Source organism: Lonchura striata, chromosome 1 (genome assembly GCF_046129695.1).
Source record: "Lonchura striata isolate bLonStr1 chromosome 1, bLonStr1.mat, whole genome shotgun sequence".
NCBI classification, from domain to species: domain Eukaryota; kingdom Metazoa; phylum Chordata; class Aves; order Passeriformes; family Estrildidae; genus Lonchura; species Lonchura striata.
Genome location: NC_134603.1, coordinates 86434221 through 86457344, shown reverse-complemented (window position 1 = coordinate 86457344; position 23124 = coordinate 86434221).

Sequence of the window (23124 nt, the reverse complement as noted above, 5' to 3'; positions counted from 1 at the left end):
AGATTTAATGGATTTCATTCTTCAGTGTATAATGGAAGAAATTTCTTCCCTGCAACCAGTAAGTCTGCAAAAGTTTTCATTAAATTCTCTTTACTGCTGATAAGACCTAGAAGAAGAGAACTTGTCCGGCTGCTGAGGAAAACTGTTGGGCAGTCTTTCTGGTGGTTTTTTTATTGTTACTTTTATCTCTCTTTTTGTTGTAGTAGCTATTTTAAGCATGTTATTATTGTTATTATGTTTATTGTACACAATATAATTTAATTAATTAACATTATACATCACAATATTTGAAAAAAATGAAATAATAATAATATTACTAAAGCATGATGATGTAGAAGTACAATCCCTAAAAACAAAATTATAATTAAAATCCATGTTTTATCAATATAGCTTGAACTTCAGTGTTTGGAAGGGCAAGTAGGCAGATCAGATGTGTACAGCTGCAGATACCACCAACCAAAATGAAAAATTCCTGCTTGAATTCTTACACTCTGTATGATTTTTAGCATTTTGGTGAATCTCTCTCTGACATCTGTAATACTGGTCATTAAACAGAGTACAATATATTTAAAGAGATCAGAGGTCATCAATTTCCACTAACAGATAAAAAAACAAAACCAACACAACTGCATCAATGTAAATTTCCGTTTGGGCTATTTTAGTGACATTATGCAAGTCTGCACAGTTGGGCAACAAGAAAAATTCATCATTTTCAATGACAGAAACAATTTTTCATATTGGGGATTTAATTATTTAAAATATATATGCATACTTAATTTTAAGTATCTTTCAAACTTCAATAAATTCAATAAAAATATGTTGTGATTTTAAAGATAACTTCCAAATAGATTTCACTGTTTCATTAAATCCACCTTTCTAGATAAAGTTTTGAATATGATGCCTTTGCCATGAGATTGTTTAAGGTGAAGCTGAATATGAACATTATTTTGTCCTATGTTTCTTTGACCCCAGGTCAGTGTGATGAAACATGGAAGTTCCCTCCAAGGACTGTAAAAAGCAACAGTGGCTGCCTCTCACAAGAGTCTGATTCATGAATATCTAGGATAAGCCCAATATAACAAAAAAATCTGTGACTGATAATGAAAGAAACATCTTCATGTTTTTAGTCTCTCAGAAGGAATTCTCCACTCCATGTAATTTTGTCTTGATACCATGGGAACCAGCTGGATCCCTGTGTTTTCATACCATCTGTATGTGATCATTGACACAGGCACAGAAGTCCCACAGCCCAAGTGCTGTGCACTTCTGGAGTGCTCCCCCAAGAACAAACGAATGTTTGAGCTAAAGAAATGGCTGAGACTGAAGATCACTCCAGATGGTACAGTCCTGAAGGCAGCAAAAATACAACTGCAAGAATTTGAGATATAAATAAATTACAGTTGTATAGAAAAAAATATCATATACCGAGTACATTTTCTTAATGGTATTTACAAAGACACCCCACAGGATTTGATATACTGCTACATGCCACTGGATTTCAGTGGAAAGGCAGTATCTTTGTAGATAGTTTGTTGTATCTTTGATACAAGCTGCACATACCCACAGGAGTATATTTATAGTCCAAAATCTCTGATGCTGAAAACCTGACATACCCACTACATGAATTTTAAGAGAAGTTTAGGTCAATTTAACACCATTCTGGCCCCTGTGTATAGGAAGCTGAGCTTCTGGGTGAAGCTTGTGGGAAGGGTCAGTCTGCACCCTCTGGGGCTGCTCCCCCATGCAAACCCAGCCCAGCGAGATGGGCAGCTGGAATATTGGCTTCAAAAGCAGAGTCAGGGCAAAGCCAGAAGCTCCTGAAGTGGACACCTCTAACTTGCTCTGGCACTGCTAAGCTGTTCCTATTTAATCACTCTTCTGTGGCATAGGAATACAAAATGCCACTGTGCATTCATCCCTGAATCCCAGGCTAGTCATAAATTTAAAGAAAATTGAAATTTTTGGTATCTCCTCATATTGCATCATGGTAGTGCCAAGAGTGCACAGAATCATTAAGCCATGGGATGAGCCATGAAGAAAACAAGAATTTCACGAACTATCCTAAAGTCATTCCTGAAAGAAACTGTATACACACTTGTTTTAAATCATTTTTGTATGACCACCAAAAAAATATTTCAGGAAATATTTTTTAACTAAAATTGCTATTTTCCTCATCAGTTATGCTCAGTGGCTAATTTTGACTGTTCTACATGTCACAATCTCAAGCAAATAAAAACAATGGTCCAGGGAGCAGCATGCAGAATATTTAATCTGGGGGAAAAATGGGGTAATACTCAGAAATAACTTTTTTTCCATTGTTTCTCCTCAACTATCAATTTTTTTCCTGAAAAGAGGGAGTAAGTGTACTGCACCCAGAAGAAATATTTCTGAGTCAGGGCTATACTTAAAAACATATGTAAATACCTATGGATAGACATGAGTGTCTGGAGTAAATCATTTAAGCTGTGCATGAGAGGAGCCTAGCTCAGGAGGGACTTTTGGGGGCTCTCCCAGAATCTTAAATGCTTGTCTAAGTTGTTGTTTACTTAGATCATGAATATTGCAGTCAGCCTGTTCTGGAGAGAGGAATCCCTGAAGAAAAAACAGAATTTTGATTAATTTCCCAGTTAATCACAGTACTTCAGAACACGCTCAGCCCATCACATACAGCCACACAAGGCAAGGCCCTCCTCTGGGGCCCACCACCTCCTCAACACCCCTACAGTCTCCAATCCTCTGTCTTTAAGGGATGCTGGGTTCCCATTGGATTGCTTTCACATAAAGCAGTGCGAGTTGAAAGAGCCTTCAGGTTGACTCTAGGAACGGAATGTATTCATCCACATAACTTCAGTGGAACAGTGGAAGAAGAAAGTGTGATTTAACAGTTTTTCTTTTTTTTGCTTTTCTTCATGCATAATTCACAGTCTTTGGCTCCTAATGAATATAGGTCTATATGTAATTGCATTAAATTTACGAGATGTGTTTCAGTATTAATCATTTCATATATGTCAAAATACATTTTGGAAGCTGGCCAAAACAATATATAAATTTCTATAATTTTAAAGGGTAATAGCAGCAAAATACTAAATACAGTGCTGCAGCAATGAGCTTCTTACATAGCTCTTCCTTAAGATCCTGATTTAAATTCTGGTTTATCACTTAAAAAAACACTACCAGCTTTGAAATTTTAATTTCCTTTTGAAATAAAGGTCTCATCTAGATAAAGCTGGTGTTGCTTGCTGCTCAATGCTTCCTACTTTCATTATACAGATTTTTTTTCATACAGCTGCTAAATCCTATTTTCACAAGAGAAAAAAAATTTGCACCTCCAATCATCAAAGCAGCATAATTTGGGCCTTTATTATGTCAGTCATGAATTGTCTTTCTTGTGAGCTCACAATGTCATAATATTCTTTCTGATTAATGAGGATCCTACAATTACAGGGTAGGAACTGTCATGCTGTACTGCAGAGCCTGTCTAGAGGCAAAAATTACTGTTAATGCTAATGCGTTACTAGAGAGTTAGGGGTGGAATTATTACTGTCAGCAAATCCAAAGGGTCTGCACCCACAAGATGGATGGCTTTTTGTCATTCCTGGAATGCAGTTCTGGGAGGCCAGTGAACTTTCATATGGGACCTCACCAATTCCCACTTAGTGCCCCTGCTCACCTGGAGCACCTCTGCCCACCTAGGAGGCTGCCAGATGGGAGTGCAACAAATGGGACCTAGAGAAGTTAGCCTGGATAATGGAAATCTATCACATCAAAACAAACCAGTTTCAGTCTTCAAAGTATAATCAGCTTCCCTCATGCAGGTGAAAGGCAAAATCAAATCAATAACTATTCAACTCAATCCTTGAATTGTTACAGGCAATTTGTTTCCTTTTTAGTTGCTTACAATACATTTTCCCACCTGCAATCACAAAAAACATCAAAGCGATTTCACAAACCTGCGTACATTATGGTACAGCCAGGGTGTTTGTTTATTTTACACCCATGTGTGATACCCACAATATAAAACCCAGGATATTTTCTATAATTGCCTCTGTGACTTGGATAACTTAATCCTAATGACTAAATGGGAAAGAGACGTGACATTTTATGTGCTGCTTGAGTACTTTTCAAATTTTGCTCTCAGCATTTCTAGAGAGTGCTTCAAGGTTTATACTGTTTATTATTTTTCCACATCACTCAGGAGTACAAGCATATACTAAAGATCAAAACCATAGGACTTGAAATCTGAAAAACAATTTTTCCCTTTGGAAAATAAATACTCAGGATGGGAATGATTAAATAATGAGCAGCACAAGTGATGTCAAAAACCAAAGTGTCTTTGATGCTGTACTTTCAGAACACAATATCATCTTCCTTGAATCCTCCTCTTTTGTCACATTAATTTCATTCTAGTAGGATGTATCATGTTTGAACAACTCAAGTGGGGAGGCTCATTCCAGCTTACAATATGTCAATGCCATTAACCGAACACATGTTTTGCAGTGGAAGAGACTGGTTGATGTAGCAGCACAGTCATTATTCAGCAGACAGACATCCAGCTGAAAGCCATTAACCCAGAGAAAACAAATGACTGCTCTCAGGATTTGCCCCTCCAAGTTTATGCTGCTGTAAAGAAAAACATTTAGTCCCACACTACAGTTCTCCACGTAAAGATGTTTCTTTACAAAAAAAGCATCCCCTTCAAATGAATGAATCAGTTTAAATATATCTCTTCACTTGGAAAGGCAATATATATTTAGGAAGTCATTCTAGAAAGTAGCTGAAAGTAGAAGCAAATAATGGTTTAAGGGTGTGAACAAATATTACACTGTTTCCTATCACCTAAGGGGCTTCAAGCAGTCAGGAAGGGGAGAAGGAACAAAAACATTCTGGCCTACAATAAGCTTTTTGAAGTCCTAGTTAAAAGTAATAGTCTGTGATATGTAGGAGTTCAAGAGAGTAGTTATTCAGTAACATTTCACTATTGTTAAAAATATCATAGAAATGGTGCTAGCCACAATATTTTAAGCACACTTAGTGTTCTAATGATAGTCAACAATCAAGACTGTTAGGCAAATAAAAGGTTCAGATTTACAATATGTTGATGTTGCTAAAATCAGTAAGAGCTTATTACCTAGTTGAACTAGCATAACTAAGATTATGGTGGACTGCTCCATTTTATATGGCAAAATTACAAGAAGAGTTCACATCATAAACTCCTAGCAACTCAATATATTCCATGGAATAAATGAATTGTATAAACAACAAAAAATATTCATAGATTTTTCCACTGGATTTTTTTTCTTGAGAAGTTTCCTGCAAAAGCTCCTGAGGAGTTTTTTTCACCTTGAAGGAATAATCATCTATATTCCTTTATGGCTCTTGGTAATACAAACTGTGGTTTTGAAAATTAAAATTGATACACTGACTTTTCAAAACTCTTCAAATCTATTTCTTTTGGAACAAAAACACTCAGAGAGAAAAATGTATTTGAAGAGTGGGAATATAGGGGCTTCATAGTGAGTGAGGTTTGTAGACTACCAATTTTAGAGCCCCAGTTCTGATAAGTGGTAGTAGTGAATCTTTAGAGGCAGTACAGTACACGGCTAGTGAGCATATTCATGCCTTACCTGTCCTCTAACTTTTCCTAATCAGCAGCTTAAGTGCTCCTGAGCCAAAAGTTGTATCCGGGCAATGAACAGCAGCTGTCAGTGACTGAGTTGCCATGAACTTGCCTGCCCTCTTTTGAAATCTATTTTGAGGAAGGAACTGTGCAGTAAAACCAATAGTCAATGAGTACATTTTGGGGCAGAATAGCAAATGCCAACTATTTCAACTTCCCTCAACCCAGTACAGCTCCCCAGTCTACCAGACCTCATTTTGGGAAATATAGCCTTCCTCTGTGGAAGGGGAGACTAAAGAGACTCCTGTTAACTCTGTTAATCCAATTGCCATTTTCATCTAGCAGTTTCAGTATAAGCATAAGAAAGGACTTTCAAAATCAGCTTTAAATTTAGGCACTCTTAGAAGCCACTCCTTGGCTTATGTCTTCTTGTTTCACTGATGTCAGTGGAAATTCCTTGCAACTGCAGCAAAGCAGGCCTGGGACGGGCAACTGCTCATCTCTGCTTAGTGGAGAGAAGTGATCCATGTCCATCCTGTTCCTGGCCTCCACATTCCCCATAACACAGATGTTCATCCTTATGGACCAGCATCTCATTCCTTCCTATTGCACAAAGGGATGAACACCGCAGCACAAACTTTTTTATTTTACCACCACCCCCGTTGTTGCAGATGGTTATCCTGAAAAATTTAATGCAGAAATTGTCAAGCTTCATCTTAAAAAAAATTAAACCATTCCATTCCATTATTCTTCTGAAGGCTTTTCCACAACCTTCTGCAGTCCGCCTTCTTTTCCAGATGGGTAAAATGTCTCTTCTAATTATCAGCCTGAATTTATTGATGGGATCCATTTGTTCTTCTGCCAGTATTGTCTTGCAGCAACAAATCATAGCCACAACTGAACTGGGTTTGGATCATCAAGTTGTAACCTAAAGATAAAAGGATCATTGTATTGCATTTGTTTCTAGATTAATTTCCCCTACAGTTATTTTGATAGAAAATTTTCTATCACTGCATATATACAGTGAAATGTTGAGAAATATAAATTAATGACATTGGCAGTTAAAATAATAGCTTACAAAGTTATATGATAATAAGCAGTCTTCTTAAATTATAGTTATATTATATTTAAAATTATAGTTGTATTTTTAATTATAACTATCTAATTATCTATATATGTATTTCTCTATGAGCTAATTATCTGTAGCTTATTAAATACATAAGTGTTTTACAAAATCTTCAGTCATTAATTATAGATTAATTAAAATTTTATCAATAATGTACTTTGAGGTTATTACATAGAAAATAAACATCTCACATATTAACCTGATGAACTGATTTTGCTTATTAGAAGAACCTTTTGTATTCTGCTGATGTCTTTTGTAGTACCTGAGCCTTCTGCTGAGCTTGACCTTGATCATCTCTAGGAGCCATATTTCTCTGCTCCTGCTCCTGATCCTCCATGGTAAGCAGTCATGCCTCACCCTGCTGCCCTCTTTCTCCTCTCAGGCAGTCACCATTTGCCTTCTTCACCTTCTTGTGCTGCTGATGGATGGATTCAGAGAAAACAGCTGGACTCCATTATAACCTTGTGGCTAGAACCATTCTCATGGAAGACAAATAAACTCCACTGTGACTGATAAAAGATTTTTGCTTCTCAAAAAAAATGCTTAAAAAAAAAAAAGGCTAATAATTCCACCAGATTTCCTGAAATCCCCTCCCACACCTGTTGGAAATTATGATTTTGCTTTGCCTTATATTAAAACAAAATGCCTAACGATGACAATATAGGAAAAAAAAGGATATAAACATATTGTATTTCCTGTAAGTCTGAGTTGCATTAATGGTTTGCCAGCATTTTCTTTCTTTCAAACATTCACTCTTGAAACAGGGTAATTTTCCAAAAAGGTATATTTTTATATACATAGTTATCTAGAATTTCATCCCACAAAAGTAATACATATTATAAAGATAAATAGTAGAAGGTCACTGGATTGATGTCTTGGTAATATTTTAGAAATTTTACAGATTATTTTTTAATACTTTTTGCCAATGATATAACACTTAATTCCAACTTTGAGTCCAACATTTGAGTAAGTTTTGCACAGTCTCTCACTAAGAAAACATACCACCTCTGTAAGTTTTACATTTGCTGCTGCTGAAGATGACAAGGAGAAAGCAGAGACTTCCATGTGACCATGCAAAGAAAGGCTTATCCTGGGCTTTTACATTTCCAATCAAATATAAGTGTCCTCAGTGGAATAGAAATCAAGAAAAGAGGTGAAACTGCCCTTCCCCCTCCTTCCCCCCATCAATAAAAAGATTCTGTGTGTGGTTTATTTTGCTCTTAAAAAAAAAAAAGAAAATCTGCTCCCCATGACAGCCTGGATTGTAAAAGCAGTATTTCAATTGGAAGATTAGTAAGCTTTCATGGGAATTAACAGAGAGTCCCATCATTCACAGATGACTTGGACAATAAAATCTGTTTTCTGTCATTAATCTGGCAGCAACTGGCTGACTGGTCACCTACAGCGAGCTGTGAGAGAGGGGAAGTGGGGAACAGTCATGTTTATTCACTAGATAGCACTGTGGAAAACAAACAGAAAATTATCTTGGGAAAACTGAACCACAGAGAAGTTCTTGTCCATTCAATGCAGAGAGCAAGGTTATTAATGTGATTCCTCAGAGCTTTTCTCTTACCCACAGTTCAGGGAAGGAAGATATTTTCCTCTCATAGGAAGAAAGAAAGGAAAAAAATATACAGAAGTTTGATAAAAGTACAGAGAATATGCACCGACAAGTCTTTGAGGAACTACTTATTCATTAATAATATTTATTTAGCAATAGCAGATGTTCAAGTGTCAGCTTTTCAGTGGTTTAATACAGAATCTAGTTTAATGTCATTACAGCAAGCCCTCAGTATGGCTGTAGACTAGATCTCTGGGTTTAGAACGATACCTCTGCAGGAAACCCACTTTTCTCCATGTAGACAACTTGAGAAGGCACCAAGCAGTTGGAGAAAGGACTTCAAAAGTGGTTTGAATTTAAGCTTTGCTGCCCAAGCACAAGCAAGTTTGTTCAGTTTTAAATTTCCAGTCCCAAATGCCATAAGAAGGCTCAGGAAATGTTTTTGCTGGGCAGCACAGGGTTTCAGTACAATACCATAGACAAATTTCAGAAGACAGAGTTTGGGCAAATTTATTAAAGCTGGCTGAAAGGGAGTAGAACCAAAAGTGAGATTTTGGGATGGCAAACCAGTACCAGACTTCACCACAGCTTGGTCAGCTGAGGTCCACTTGACAACAAGAGGTTTTCTGACCAGAAACTTGTGTTGGTTGCTACATTTACAGATTTCTGATTTTGAAGATGCACAAAAGCTACTAAACCAGAAAAAACTAAGAACTCTGTACCTGTGGAGCTTGATTCCTTGGTCACCTCTATGATTACATAGCTGTGAATGCTTAGATTCAGCTACAGCTTTCAACAGGACTTGTCCAAATCCATATCAAAGCAACCAGCTGGTCACATATCCAGCAAAAACCAAAATATGTGACAAGTGCAATTTTCCAGCCTACATTTCAGAAGACTCTGCTGCACTGTGAACTCCTCAGTGACATTATGCTTAAAAAAGTTAGAGATGGGCATAAATTCCAGCAGTACCCAAGATATTGTGTATTTTTCCTGAAGTACAGGATACCACTCAGCTCTGGGCAGTTGTTCTGTGCTGAGCTAAGAGCCATGGGGAAATCCTCCCTGCATGTGTGAGGCTCTCTGCACTCTTCTTTTTGACTTAAATGAGTAATTTTTTGCCAAAAGTGAGAGGTAAGAGCTGCTCACAGTGAGTGATGGTGTTGGCCAGGTGAGTGTTGAATATAAAAGAGGCTGTCAGTCCAGGACCTTCTCCTCTCTTAGACACAAACTACGCTCCGGTGGTTAACAGGAGCTATTTTGCTTCCCTAGCAGTCTTCGAGCCCAGGGATATTCCTCACAGAAGCAAGGACTCCCACCTGATTTTCTTATGGTTTTCTTTAGGGCTGGCTTCTCCCACAGACAGCCCATGACTTGTGACTGATTTTCAAGTTATCACTCAAGACCTCTGCATGGAAAAAAAAAAGACTCTGAGAGTTTTTCTGCAAACTTAAATAAGAAATATATAAGAAATTTATTTATTTATAAGAAATTTATTTATAAGAATTTATTTATAAGAAATAAACTGTGGCAGTTGTGGCTGATTTTGTTTGCTGCATGTGTACAGCCTAACAATAAAGCTATTTTTTTTTCTGTTCATTATTAGCATGCACTTGTGAGCTAATTTTTCAGGATTAATTGTAGTACGCCAAAGGAAACATCCTACACAACAGCAACTCAGTGTGTGTGGCAGTGTGTGTTCAGTCCATTTCTTTCTAAACCATACATGAGCACAGTAACGTTAGCTTTTTTTTTTTTTTTTTTTTTTTTTGGGTAAAAACAAATACATTTAAGAAATTAGAGTCTTCCATTCCAAGCAAGACAAAGTTCAAAAGAGAATACAGTGAGTTTATCACAAAGGTACTGATCAACACTTTTTTTTCTTATAGGAAATATATTTGGAGACTGAATTTTCAATGAAACAAAATGCATAAGTGAGAAAACAACTTTGCACTGTGGTTCTTCTGGCATTTACAGAATATTCTACACTAAAAAAAAAAAAAAAAGAGTTTTGAGCTGAAGAAAATTAAAACCTCAGTCAATAAAAAAAGGAAAAAATTAAAGGAAAAGAACAGGAGAGGATGGAGTTTAAGTCACCCCTATTCGCTGGCTTGGCACAAGGATGTACCAAAGGTAGGAAAAGCTCTGTGAACTAAAATTAAGTATCATAAACCCAAATAATACCTGGCTTCATAGAAAAAGTTATTACTATAGTAATGCTACACTCTTATACAGCAGTTTTTTTATCTTTTGGTCCCAAGGCTGCTTATAGTTAATGCATATAAAAGTTGTTCAATAGTTTAAAAATGCACAAAGCTTGCTTATAAAATACCTTTTTTTAAGAGTGTTCCTCATCCTTTTAAACACAACTAGATAAAAATGTGACCCACAAGACTTAAATTTACTCTTGCTTGCACGGGCATATGGAAGATTTGCTTGAATTAATCCCACAGAGACCTCAAGTAAATCAAAACAATTGAATGGCCTAATCACATTTACAGAGAACATTAAAAGGAGAAGGAATCAAAAAGCTGGCCCAACTATATGAAAACTGATAGAAACCTCTCCTTTTTATTCCCACCCTAGATGAGAAGGTGAAATACCTACCAAAACAATTGCTGTTGGGAACACACAATATCCCTGAAGAGAAAGTCCTCTACTATTGCACATGTTTAGAAGTTAGGAAGACAGATATGGAAACAAGCAATCAGATCCCTAGAATTAATAAGGCTTCCATAGAGAAAAAGAGATCTTTTGATTGTAGAACTTGCAGTTAGCACCAAGAGATAGTGAACAGCTTAAAGACAAAAGTGAGATGGGAAAGGTGAGCACATCTGTGCCAATACAGAGTAAAAACTGAAAGTGCTTTAAGCAGAAGAAAACACTTTAAAAAGAAATCTATTGCTATTTTTCATACTGTTCCTTACAGCATATTTGTGGGCAGATTATAAATACTTCTTAAATTTTATTAAGCAGAAATTACATAGAGGCATAAAAAACATTAATTACTGTCATCTAAACCAAACAGCCTGATGGCAACAGGAATCCCACAATCTCCTCTACTGGTCAAAGGTGTCTCCTATTACTGGTTTCCTGGATCCATTTGCCCCAAGTTTTGATGTCAAGTGGACAGTAGGCCCACTCAAAGTTTGCAGAAGTATCTGGCATTTAAATTAAAGGCTTACAACAATTACACAAAAGTTGTTGAGGTCCAAAATCTTGGCCCATAAGCCAAGCAAGTTCTTGAATCTTGAATCTTGAAATCAGGAATTTAATTCTACTGGAAAGCTTTTAGTAAGGAAGACTGGAAGACTGGTCATTTTTGTGAAGAGGATGGGTAAACTAACCCTACAAAACAAATGGACCTAATGTGAAGTATGTTTCTTGCATGATTAACTATGCAAACAAATCTATCCTTGATTTAAAAGGAGAAGGGCGAGCCTGTAAACTAGAAAACCAATGAAATGTTTCTTGTTAATTGGACCTTCCTTCTCTGGGAACAATATCTCTGATTTTTTTTATTCCTTTTTACAAATGAAGCTGGGGGTTGCAACTTAGCAAATTCTTTAATCGTGCAACTAACCACACTATCCATTATGTACAGCACAGTGCATTTTTGATCAATAGCACTGTTTTTGTTAATGCTATATGAACTAAATAAGTGGGGGAAAAAATCCTTCAAATTTTGTGGGTATTTTCAGTTGCTGAGTCAGAAAACAAAATAAAGTCTAACATCTGCTTTTATTTCTTGTTCAGTAAAGCTTGCATCTCCCTTCAGGACTAAGAGCAAGCAAACTGCTGCTAACCATGATAATTACACAGTACTCAGCATGGTGAGTAGAATAACATTGTAATTGTCCAAGGGTTTGAACAATTTGGACTGATTTTGTATAGTGTATAATTTACAGTAAATATTCAGAATGTGTTTTCTTTGCTTCAAGAACATTTTCATCCTTTAGCTGTGGATTATTATGCGTGAAGAAAAGCATCCACAATCAAATTCAATCCAGATGAAGAACATCTGCAAAAATAGAACAATTTATTTTATTGACATTTACATTTACATAATTTTATCAGAGTCTGATTTTGCTTTTGACAGTCAAGGTAATATAAAATAACCAAGACCCCACGGGGTCATTCAGACAAAATAAAAGTATGCAAATACTTGAAATTTTACCATAAGCAAAGCAAATTAGTGACAGTGACTGAAGCCGGTGAAAGGACTCAAGAAAATATTAACAAGCCCTGTGCTTACATATGGTTTATTTTCCTTCATGAGGTCAGGGCCAGACTCAGTCCTGTCAGCTACATATTAAGACCCTCATTCTGCAGAAATCCAAGTGTTTATTTTTACACATTGAAGAGAGTCACTGTGAAGCAAGTGGGACTAATAACAATTGAAATCAGTTATAAATCAGGGCCCACATAATTTCTGAGTATTAGATGTGGTGATGCATAGCAGCAGGAACAATGAGTACCACAGACATCGTCATTGCCACTGCACGTAAAGCATCAGCAGCATGATCTAAAAGGGTTTTAGCTTTTCTCAGAAAGAAATGAACAGTTCATCACTGTGAATGTACAGTATAATCCTTTATGAGAGACAGACAAAAATCCTTACAAAAAATAATCAGAAGTCTTTACAATGGTTTGTTTTCTATGGCTTTTAAAGACTTTTTTTTTTTTCCCTTGAATTGTTTTAATCAGGGAAAGCAAGGGAGAAATGGAGCTAATGGGGGGTGGGGGGAGAAAATGTTTCTCTGTCAAAAACTGTCTTGAACATTTTTGTTCTTGACTTGAAATGGAGATTTTCCCTCTCAGAGATTCTACTCCATTCTCATTTTGGCAAAAAAAAAAAAAAAAAATGGAGACACAAAAACTGGTAGGATTTGTTTTTTCTTCTGTTATTGTTTTCATGGCTGCTCTCTATAACATGGGAATAAGAAATACCTACCCCAAAGGACTCAAATGGAAATTATATAAGTACAATTTATGGGCCACTTTCATGAAAGAATTTAAGATAAATATTCCAAATAGTTACAAATTTATATCATAGCATGGAGTAGGTATAGCAAAAAATTGAGTACTGTTTCTAAATCACAGGATTGCTGCCAAAATGACTTTTCCAATGCTACTGACTTCATTCCTGTTAGAGAAATTAAAGGGGTCATCATGCCAGTTGCCAAGTTTATATACCCCCACAGAACAGCAGTAGGTTAAGCACTAGACCAATGTCTGTTTGCTAAAAACTAGTCAGTAGCGATACGTAATAGACAGTTCAAAAATTTCTACATTAAATGCCTTCCAATGTTTCTTCAGTCCTTAAGGTAATATTTTATTTCTTCTATGTAAAACTGAAAAAAACCCCAACTTTTAAAATTAGCATTAAGTCCAACAGCTAGAGTAACTATAAATGAATTTGACTTTACACTTGTATTTTATATATCTGACCTTCAAGTGTGTCACACAAAGTCATTCAAAAGTAAGATTCAAAATATAATTTTTGACAACTATCCTATCAAAATGGATATCATAGCAGTTTCTGGATATAATGTATCAGTGTTTGTTTATGGTTAGACAGCTTTATCCAGTACAATGAAAAGGGAAGCAAAAACAGAATTTGTATATAAGGTGGTATCCTGCTTCTCAATGTTAACACCACTCAGATCTGGAAAGCAAGGCTGTGAGCTCTTAAGGCTAGATGACCTTAAGAGTCAGAAACAGATTTTTCAATTAATTCAATATTCATCCTTACGATGCATTTAACACTGCAATATTGCAAGTCAAAACTTCAGACAAATCTTAGTTAACAACAGTTGGTCTGACAAACTTTAAAGCAGATGCTGCCAAATTAAACAACAAATAAAAAGTAAGGAAAAAGAAGAAAATAAGGGTTCTTGGCTTAAGGAAGTTTTCTCCTCATTATAGTTCTGGGGAAATTACTTCCTTCTTGAACTACTTTCATCACTGCCCATAGTTCTGAAACAATGTGATGAACCACTAGGAACAGAAGACAAACATTTGAGTTGCTTTCCAGACTGTGCTCAGCTTCCAGGGCATGGATTTCAGTGTTCTTTTCTTGAAGGAAAACTCAAAGCACAGATGCAAATTCAAATGGTCCCAAAATGACTGCTGTGCTCAGTAACAGTGTTTATCCAACACACATCAGACAGAGGACTTCCTGAATTACATCAGACCCACAGCATTTACTCAGCAGGAGGTTAAAAACTCCTTCCTGACAAAGGAGAGCAATACCAAATAAAATACAGCAATCAGATTGAGGCTCAGAACACTTTGGGAGATGCAGTTCCAAGGAGACATGAGCATGACATCTATTCTTGTCATAGCACTTAATACAACAGGAATGTCACCACAGGCCACATTTTCCTCTGCTGTTGCTGAGTGATTAGGTTTACCTATATATTGGTGTATATATAATACAGTTACACATTCATTGATGGTCCTGTGTCAAGTCCTGGCCTCAGGTGTATTTTTGCAGAATTCTGCAGCAGTCCAGGTGAAGGAAACAGACTCTGCTCTAAACCACCAAAGCATATCATCACAAAATGGAATAAGTCCATAAACAAGTTACCAAACTAAACAGCTTGCACCTATCCTTTCTTCCCTAAAAGGATAAATTTTATTTTACAGAATACACTCCATACACTCTAGCCTGGTGCATGCAGGGCACAGGGCTCCCTCTCTATCCCAGGGAACTGATGTATAGCTTTCAAAATGAAGGAACATACCACAAGTGTGGAGAACAGAATGTGGGAGGGAACATCTCTCCCTCCCACTAAATAGAAGCGTTTAGTCAAGGTGTTTCTGGACACAACAGGAAACCAAATTTTAAGTTGGCCAAGGCTTAACTTAATACACATAAAATAACTAACATAAAACATTTGCTTCCTTGGCTGCAGAGGCAATTGAATAGGACTTAGGGAATATGCTTTTCAGACACCCAAAATCCTACATTAGATCTTAAATTTTTTAGGCTCTCATTTGAAGACTGCACTGAATCTTAAATCCATTACAGGGAAGAGAAAAAGAATCAGAAAAACTGGAAAGTAAATTTCCCAAAGCTCCTAAGTTTCTGTCTGCCTCTGATAGATTTTGACTCTGTATTTGCCTGGTATTTCCATTCCATTTCTTTAGCAAGACTGAAGTTCCTTTTGCTTAAGAAAAATCTAATCACAAATTTAAGTTATTCCACAGTGTTTAAAAAAAAAATAACCAAAATCAAAGAAGAAAACATACTGAAGTTCAGGAGGGTTGGGATCTAGTCCAGAAAACTTGATTGCAAAGCAGGACTTTTATTTATGTCAGCTTTGCAGAAATCAACATTTCAAATTCTGATAAAAGACCTTTATATCTAGGTTCTACATTAACAGTCTGTTGTCTGGAAAATTATGCCAGTGAAAAGAAAACTGTTTTCTTAATTTTCTCAACTCATTCTAACCTCCATGGTTTTTTTTGGGTTTTTTTTTGGTTTTTTTTTTAATGAGGCTCAACCTGTGCAATTCAATGTATGCTTATTTTCTCAGAAAGGGGAGAAGAAAGACTGGGGTATTTTTATAATTTGATGAAAATAATGGAGCTGGGAAGGGTTTTGTTTTTTTTTTTTTGAAGAGTTTAATATACATGCAACAAAGCATATCCCAAAGGGAGAATGCTATTGCTCACAGAGAGCTTTCTCCTGATAACTTTTTTTTTTTCCCAGGATTTGATTTTTCTATTAGAGTTAAATAATCCTTTAATATGGAAGCTCAGTAATGGAAAGTTTAACACTTTGCTAAGCCACTGCTGCATTGAAAGACTATATCATATCAGATACCCAGCCTTCCTGAACCGGCACAACTTTCCTGAAAATGCTCCAACAGTACTTCACTGCTTTACAGTAGCTAAAGGCCTAGATACAAATGTTCCAGAAACAAAGCATCCAACTAAAATAGCCCTCCTCTCCATTCCTAGAAAAGCTTCAATTTATAAGTACTTATTATACACAGGAAGATGTCAATAACTTTTTGCCTTCTTCAGTCATGAAAACCCTTTATTTTTTACTCAGTTTAGTTTCAGCAGTCTTGAGGGAATTAACTTTGAAACTCATTTGGTGAAAAACCTTATAGTCTGTCATCTTTCTCCTGCAGTTAGTTTTTTCCTGTTTCATGGAACATCAGTAGGAGGCACACCATACCAATACCACCTGTCCACTTCCCTAAACACAAAACTCCTGAGGTTCAGTTATGTATTTCAGAAAGGAATTTGAAAGAAACAGTGACAGTGGTTTCTGTAATGTCAGGACAAAAAGCAACATGAAAGAGAGAGAAACAAGTTCTGATTTTTTTTCAGGAAGCTACAAATGGTCTGTTAAACAAGTGATTGGCTGAAGTCACAGAGTGCTAATCATTGATCCCTAACAGCGAAAAAATCTCACCAGCTATGTTAAAACCCAATTTTTTAATGTCTCTCCAGAAACCACAGATGAGATATTAGAAATAGCACCTCTACATAGCAAGAACAAAGAGTACCACAGGTTGCTCCTCCAGCATCTGATTTTATCTTCTTGGAAGCATTTGATGCAGATCTGAAAGCTCCTCTCTCAGTTTGGGATGTTATTTGTTTCAAGAATCTGTTGTATGTTGTATCATTCACTGGTGTGTTTTGTAATGCCAGACACAATGCAATGAGGGTATTTCAAATTCACATGGAGGCAAAATAAGCTAACTTTAACTTTAAATCCATTGCTTTATTATGGCAAAGTTGTGTTTTGAAGTGATTACTCAAATATGAATCAAAGGGAAAGGTATGCTGGGTTCTAGATCGAATGAACATAAATACTCAAGGCAGCACAGCAAAATGAGGATTCTGATTTATATTTATTGCTTGTTGCTACTTGTACTTCTGACTCCAGATTCAAGTGCCTAGTACACCTTAGAGCCATGATTCTTAAAGTTAAAATAAATAAATAAATAACAAATAATTAAAAATAATACACAAACACACACACACACACATATATATATATTAATCTTTGTTACATTTGAACCATGAGTGACTGGTTTCACACAGCACAGACAAGAGAAGCTCTATGCAAGGCTCTGCAGAACAGTCTTATGGGCAAACAGCAGACTGAACCAGACAAATCAATTTTTTGATAGAAGTAACACATATGAAAAGACCAACCAAGAGCCTCATTCACAGGCCACCCAAAAGCGTTAAAGCTGGTTTTGCTTTATAAATTAACATGGATTATGAAGAATATAAGGCCTTCATCAACCCACAAATAAACTTGGAATGAGTTTGTGCTAAGTTTTAGGTTATATAAAATTATTAATCTATCTATTCATTCTCATTGTCAAGCATTAGAGCCTTTCATGGCAACATTTTTCAGTCTTGAACATTTTTAGATATTTCAATTACTTTTAAGAAGTCTTTCCATTACAGCTGTCCTCCTTCCTTAAGGTAGTATATATATGTACGTGGCTTAATGAAAGGGAGACCCATGTGGAGAAGTTTGTATGCAATCCAATATTTCAGCATTTTCGTAATTTGTTGGAGATACAGCTCAGTTCAAATGCATTTCCAGTGAGACTGATGTAGTTGAAAGTAGGGAGATTTATGAGCCTAACCACTATAACACAGCACAATTGTCCCCATCTGTTTAAATCTATAGTTTCACTAAGTGAGCAAAGAGGCTAAAGTGTGCATACACAATGGTCACAATATGCACTGTAAGGAGCTTTATATGGGAGGCTCTTATCACAAAGTGCATGAGATACTTTTCATATCAGGTAATCTCAAGAAAAGATGTGGGGAGACAGCAGGGAACACCATCAGTGGAAAGAGAAAAAGAAGAGAGAGTGTCGCACCCAATGGTGAAAGTATTTGATTTGTCTATAATAGTAGCCTTGACTTTTCATATCAATTTCATTGATTGAATTTTTTGTACAACTGTTCTTAGAACCATACAAGAGTCTATGTCACCCTGATTCTTAAGATTTTCTAAAGCCTTCTGAGTTTACATACAGTTGGAGAACTTTCCCACACAATTCCTATAAACAATATATTGTTTTGCATTTCTTTATGGGGGTGGAGAAACTTGATGTACTAGTGGTTTGTCCAATGTCTTTGGAGAGGTGGCCCATTCACTCTCCAATCCAATGTCACCTTTGGGAAAGTATAAAAGTTGGAGTCAGGGAATACACTTCCTTCTTTACCTTGCAAATATCAGATGGCTCACGTCGTGCTTTCACGTGTCCTATAGCAACAAGTCTAAAGTTAAAACTTTATTTTTAAAAACTAGTGCTTCTATTTTTAGTGTTCTGAACATTTTAAATAACCTTGACACCCATCCTTCAAGAGCTTCAGTGTATCAGTTTTCTACCAGAAAAATCTGTCAATCTATAATTAAAGAGTAATGTGGGAGATCCTATGACATTTGGCTTGTACTATTTCCAGCATTACATGATTTTCTTTAACCTGACTTCAGTTGTGTAATGATCAAAAATACCCTTCTTAGCAGGAAAATCTTTTTTAAGTACTTCTAATATTATCCAGTAAAATACCAAAGTTACAGAACAGAAGACAGGTCATCTTCCATAGGCTCAGTTCTATTGTACTTAATTATGCAGAGACCAGTGATGTCCTTAATATGCATCAGAAATGTGGATAAATACCACTGACAGTACTAATGCATCTGGATTTATACATGCAACCAACAATACAAATAGACAGCAATTTTTTTTCTGAGATTGTTCAACTTCAATTTATCAAAACAGACATTTTCACTCCCTCTAATCATCCATTCTCACTGATGTTTCTCAGGCAGGTAATTTATGCTATTATTCACATGCTTAAAACTTCCAGCAACTCAGTAAGCATCCATTCCTTCAGTGATAAATTGTGCTAAGAAAAAAAAACACAGTAATATCAAAAACAATTCCCAATACTATGCTGTTCCATCAGAAAGAAATTGCTTCATTTTTCCTTACAAAATAATCAAGGGAAAACAAAGAAAGTGAACATCCTAAAGAATGTAAAATGTAAAGTTGACACAGGCCTAACATATGATAGTTAAAAAGTTATGATGCAATTCTAAACTGGAAGAGGCTGCAAGAAATGCAGAAATAAACAGTGGTTGCTCCCTAAGACTTCAGAAAGATAGAATGCAAAGGTAGGACACATTTAGAGAAAGATACATGTTATAAAGAGGGAAAGAGAAATAAATCACATGGCAAATGAAGCAGATCCTCTTTGTCCCATTTAAAGCATCACATCCTGTGAAATTTCAGCCAATAGCCACGAATTCTAGAAAATGAGTTCCATATATAGGATGGAAAAAGCATTTGCTGACTTTACAGAAATTCAAATCACAGAATGATCACATATACATATTAAAAGGAAACTTAATCTATGAAACAGACTTGCAACAAAAAGCCCTTAGGAGGAAAATTATAGTTGCACTCCTAAATTCTCCCAAGCAAGTCTTCAGCACTCTAAGTCATTAGACACAATACATGCTGGGGATCCTACTATCCTCCATCAGGACACAGGTTCCCACCTTATGTGTGTGTTGCAGAGAGAATATTCCTAGTAACTGCTGGACACAGGGATTCTTCAGGAGGATTAAGGTGAACTTTATAGATAACAACTGAGTTGAAATAGTTTAGAGATGGCAAAAATAATTTCCTATTTAGTTAAGATAAATATATGAAACCTAAATATCAGGACCACACCAAATGCAGATAGCAAATATATTCTTGGTTGTTTGTGTGCCTTGGGCATCCAAGGACCCCAAAAGCTTCTGAGTAGTGGACAAGAAGTGCAGAACCTGTGGAACAGAACAAACTGGAGAGAAACTTCTGTACCTCCATTTCTGTATGGCTTCAAATTGCAAGTAATTAATATACCTTCAAAATTAACATGTCACTAAATTTCCTGGAGAAGAGGAAATACTAAAATATGCTACACCAGAAGCAGAAGCAGAAAATACAAATTTTTCAATTTTCATTTGAAGGACCACATCCCACCTTAAGCAGTATAGTTATATTGCTTCTCCTTTTTAAGCAAAATTAGACCCTGTTTTGAATATTCAATTATTACTGTCTCTATTTTTAACTTGTGGTTATACAGAAGGTTATACATTTCCTGGAAGATTTTTTTTCTTGACATAATAGTCAAGTTATATAATGCCTTATGGACCACAGCACACAAAAAATGCTTTTTTAAACAGAGAGGCCGTAAAGTTTCTGACAAACTTTGTGTGCAATTTCTAAGAATGAAAACATGGGTTTTTTTCTCACTATCAGCCTTTAAAAACATCTATTTGGTTGGAACAAGTTTGGAATTAATTTAAGCAGTGACAGCAAAACTAAAGCACACCTTGGACAGAGAAAATGCATTATTTTCACTTTTCAGAAAGAAAAGGAATGTCAATACATTATATATATATAAGATGTAGCATTTTTTAATACTGACATTATTTTTAGTTGAACAGAAAAGCTATGCATGTTCATCTTTAGCCTCCTCAGTCCTTAAGACTTTGAGGTTGCTACTGCTGCTGTCACTTGAAATGCTATTGGAGATTTAGGATCTCAGTTGCCCATTGGAGCAAGAGTTTTGGAAGTTGCCAACCCACTGTCTTGGTTTGACAAGACAGGAGTCTGTGAAAGAGGGCAAAGCCTCCTGTGCAATGGAGAACGGCAAACCCCCCTCCCTCTGAATTACCAGGATCTTTAAATTAAAGGCTCTCAGGCAAAGATATGGGAGTGGGAGTAACAATTCTTTACTAGGAGAAAACTAGACAACAATTTAAAAAGGCAAATGCAATCGGTACAAACAAAACCAGTGAAAGAAAAAGTCCAGAACCTGAGGGATGCCAGTATCAGTTCTGCTGGGACAATTGCTTCCCTTGCAATGGTTGATGAATTGCAGCTGAAGTGGTGATCTTTAGAAGGGTATAGTTTTCCTCTGAAGATCTGGTGGCAGTGGGGCCGGTCTTCCTCTGCGCCGGGGTTGCCTCTGAGCTCCGCCGCCGTCGGCTCAGCGCGCGCCGGCTGCTTCGCTGCAAGTGCCGCCGAAGAGAGCTGCTTCTCCGGGAATCCCGCGAAGAGAGCAAAAGCGAGCTGCTTCTCTCCCTAAAAGCTACCCCTTTATACCATAATAGAGTGCTTGGCTTCCCCTCTGGGCGGGACCCCCCTCACTTACCAGCCCGGCAGGGAGTCAGTCAATAGTGTATAAACAAACCATTGCCTTTACGGGGCAAACCATTGTCTCTGAGAGAGATAACAAAACCTGTCCGACAGGTTTGCCTTCAACAGATGGCAAATAGAATACAAGCTTATATTACAACCCAGGACATTATCCACCCCTTATTCTATTTCCATCTGCACACCATGAAATCTTACACCCAGTTCTCTCTTAAGACCAAGTTTCCCTGTGGTACACAGCGGGTCTCCCCATCTTTCTGCATTACCCACCAAGTGTAACCAGGTCCTTGAGCAAAGACAATCCCACGAATGGGTTGGTCTTTGCCTGAGGTGGGATTAATCCAAACAGTTTTCCCTAAAATACCTTTCATATGTACTACAGGGACCTTATCTCCATCTACTGCGTGTAAGGGTTCTGACTGAGCAGGGCCAGCTAGATTGACAGACCCCCGGGTGTTGACCATCCAGGTTGCTTTTGCCAGGTTAATTTCCCAGTTTCTAAATGTTCCCCCACCAAGTGCCTTCAGGGTAGTCTTAAGGAGTCCGTTGCACCGTTCAACTTTGCCGGCAGCTGGAGCATGATAGGGAATATGATATATCCATTCGATACCATGTTCTCTGGCCCAGGTGTTGATAAGGCTGTTCTTGAAATGGGTGCCGTTGTCAGACTCAATTCTCTCAGGGGTGCCGTGTCTCCACAGGACTTGCTTTTCCAAGCCTAAGATGGTGTTCCGGGCAGTGGCATGGGGGACAGGGAAAGTCTCCAGCCATCCAGTGGTGGCTTCCACCATGGTCAGCACGTAGCGCTTGCCTTGGCGTGTCTGGGGCAGTGTGATGTACTCAATCTGCCAGGCCTCCCCATACTTGTACTTGGACCACCACCCACCATACCATAGGGGCTTCACTGTCTTGGCCTGTTTGATGGCAGCACACGTCTCACAGTCATGGATAACCTGGGAAACACTGTCCATGGTTAGATCCACCCCTCGGTCTCGTGCCCACTTGTAGGTGGCATCTCTGCCCTGATGACCTGAGGCATCATGAGCCCATCGAGCCAGGAACAACTCCCCCTTATGGTGCCAATCTAAGTCTATCTTTGACACCTCTATTTTTGCTGCCTGATCTACCTGCTCGTTGTTTCGGTGCTCCTCATTAGCCCGACTTTTGGGGACATGGGCATCTACATGACGGACTTTCACCGTCAGCTTTTCCACCCGAGAGGCAATGTCTTTCCATATATCAGCAGCCCAGATTGGCTTTCCTCTACGTTGCCAGTTGGCCTTCCTCCACCTTCCCAGCCAGCCCCACAGAGCATTGGCTACCATCCATGAATCAGTATAAAGGTAGAGCTTTGGCCACTTCTCCCTTTCAGCAATGTCCAGAGCCAGCTGAACGGCCTTGAGTTCGGCGAGTTGGCTCGATCCACCTTCTCCTTCGGTAGCTTGTGCAACTTGGCGTGTGGGGCTCCATACGGCTGCTTTCCACTTCCGGTTCATCCCTACGATGCGACAGGAACCGTCAGTGAAAAGAGCGTAGCAGGTCTCTTCTGCTGGTAGTTGGTTGTATGGTGGAGCCTCTTCAGCCCTTGTCACTTGTACCTGCTCCTCATCAT